This window comes from Arachis duranensis, chromosome 1 (genome assembly GCF_000817695.3).
Source record: "Arachis duranensis cultivar V14167 chromosome 1, aradu.V14167.gnm2.J7QH, whole genome shotgun sequence".
In the NCBI taxonomy this organism is placed as follows: Eukaryota; Viridiplantae; Streptophyta; class Magnoliopsida; order Fabales; family Fabaceae; genus Arachis; species Arachis duranensis.
In genome coordinates, this window is record NC_029772.3 from 100,544,502 (window position 1) to 100,547,613 (window position 3,112).

Here is a 3,112-nt window from a genome sequence, read left to right on the forward strand (position 1 = left end):
TATGATTATTATTATTATTATTGAGTGAATATATATATATATATATAAGAATTTAATGAATAAATTTATCATTATTTTTGTCCAAAAGATACAAAAAATATAGTACAATATTATTGTGCAATTAATAATAATAATTATTTTATTTTATTTTATTTTTGGACGGGAGACTATTATGTCTAACAAAGAGAAACGTTGGGGATTGATTTGTACATTAGTTTTTCTTGGGGACAAAAATGTCCGTTTTTAAAATCTTTGGGAACTGATCTGGATAATTACACTGCCGAAAAATGAACTATGGACTGATTTGTCTGCCGGAGTAAAACCTTGGGGATTAATATGTGTATTAATTTTTTTTGGGACTAAAATGTCCGATTCTAAAATTCTCTGGGACTGATTTGGGTAATTACTCTAAAATTTATAACTCTCATTATATGTGAGTAATAATGGTTAAATCCTCATTTATTACTCTACTAACTTTCTCATTTTAAAAGAGTTTATTTGATCACATATTTTTTATTATATGTAGTAATTGATTGATAGCTAATTATTTTTTATGTACATACTAAAAAATAGTCATCAAATTAGTTCTTATATATTTATGTATAAATATATATGTTATTTAACTTGATTTTAATATATATTTAAAGTATACTTTTTTTTAATTTTCTTCAAAAAATTTTCTAGCGTTTAGTTCCATTTAATTTTATTTCTAATATTTTCAATTTGTGTCAAAATTATTTTTAGACATCAATTTCATGTAAAATATTATGGATAAAATTAAAAACTTTTAAGAATAGTTTTAATTTTTGACAAAAATAAAAAAATTTAAAAAAATTGAATGAAATTAAATGTTAAAGATATTTTAAAAAAAATTACAAACATTAAGAATAAAAAATATATTTTAAATTTTGTTATATATATTTTAGAAAAAATTGTAAATATATCTAAAACATTAATATTACAATAACTTTAACAGTTGATTTTAATTAATATATATTATATATTTTTTATAGTTGAGATATACGGTTAAAAATGACTAGAATACCAATATATCAAAAACACTTGAAATTTTTTTTATATTTTATACATGTAATTAATTTAGTGACCGATCTTTATATGTACCCTCGTAACATAACTGTTGATTATTATACCCTCACCACCTTATTCCTTTAGAGGTATATAACTATATACACATATTTAACAATGCAATTATATGATGAAAATAAAGATGTTCAAAATTGGTCCATCGGTTACAAATATATAGTTACGCTTGCGTGCTGTACATATAATTTATGAAGTCATGGATTACATATCATAGCTTAAAAAATGGATCGAAAAGGTGCAAAATCTAAGCTTGTATGGATCAGGGTGAAGGAACCCTTAAGTTCTTTGTTCATATTATTTGTGCGTGGAAATTAAGGCTTGAAAAAGAGAAGGTGATGGAGTACAACCAATACCACACATGGATGAGAATGGGATCCATTATCGTTCTGATTGCATTGACATGTGTTGGTATTGGATTTGCTTCAAAGTCTGCCAAATAGAAAAAGAATTAAAAAATTACGTGAGCGGCAGGATTCGAACCTGCGCGGGCAGAGCCCACATGATTTCTAGTCATGCCCGATAACCACTCCGGCACGCCCACTTCTTGTATACCTTTCCCTAATAAAAGTTTTTAAAACAAGATTATACTTTTTTTATTTTTGGGTAAATATGATGCATCTGTGATAAGTTTTACATATGTATTGTGTACTAATGCATTGAGGTTCTATTTTTTTATTTATTATTTTTGGTAAAATTACAAGTATCATATGTTAATAGCATCTTGTTTATCCTACAAACTAATCTGTTTAACTTGAAATATAAACAAACTTAACTTTAGAAATAAAATTCGCTCCGTTTAAATGAATAAATAGATCGACCCACTATATTTAGTTCATGTTGACTCCCCTAATCGAAATTTCACTTTATTGAAAAGTGAAAACTGCTTATACAGCAGGATTACCCTTGTATTTTGTGTCCAAGTATTCTGAAGAAAATAAATATGTCGCATATTCACGTAGAATAGTATGCTTATCCTTGTATTGAGTCCAAGTATTCTCAGTTGGAAATCTTTGAAGAAAGTAAAGATGCTACATAATATAGCATGCTTATTCTTGTATTTTTACTTTTTAGTCCAAGTATTCCAAGTTGAAAATCATTCAAAGAAAAAAAAATGTTGAAATAATAGTGAAAATACGTTATAACTCGTGAAATAATGTCTTTACCATTATACTTTTAGACTTTGTGAAAAAATCTCCAAGTGAGAACAGCAAGTTTATCTACGTGGGTTTAATAGTCAAATTTATTTTTAAAAGATTATTTATTTTTTAAATTAAACTTTAAAAAATTAAATTAATCATATTAATTTTTAAAAGATAAAATATAAGTCAAATTAGTTATTTTGTTAGTTAGGTAATAATATGTCATATTAAGTATCACGATAACGTAGTATGCTAATGTCATGTGTCACAACTCATAAGATAATTGATCGACGTATAAAGTTAGTGATACATGACATGCAAAATTTAGTTGATTCCTCCCAAAATTTAGTCCAATCTATAATTAGTTATCCATTGTCATCCTTCTATAGTTGTTTTAGTTCAAAATTCTGATTAACAAATTAACTTTTTTTAAAAAAAAAAGTCTGATAATTAAAAAGATATAGAGAAATGGCCTATAAAGCACATTGACACAAGACACGCAGTCACACAAATTTAGAATTTTTATAAAATACGGAGACACGAAATGTGTCCGACATACAAACACGGCAAATAAGGAAAGTGTCTATGCTTCATAGGGAATGACAATAACTAAATAATAATAATATTGGAAAACACTACATTAAGATATTATTAAGATTCAAAGAGTGATCCTACAAATTCGGCTTTTTAATTATTGAGTTCTATCACATAAATAAATAATAATAAAACTTATAAATTTAAAAAAATCTAAAAAATTTAAATTTTAAAATATTTATTTAATAAAATTCAAAAAATTTACTTTTTTATTATATAACTAATAATAATTTCATAAAATCATTTAAATAAAAAAGTCACTACAAAAAGGATAA

The 3,112-nt window shown here is 24.8% G+C and overlaps 1 non-coding gene across 1 annotated transcript; it reads right to left on the reverse strand.

Annotated features, from left to right (window-relative positions):
* Positions 1 to 1,563: 1,563 nt before the first annotated feature.
* TRNAS-AGA (transfer RNA serine (anticodon AGA)) lies at positions 1,564 to 1,645 on the reverse strand. The gene has a single exon. It is a non-coding gene; the product is annotated as a tRNA-Ser (tRNA).
* Positions 1,646 to 3,112: the final 1,467 nt, after the last annotated feature.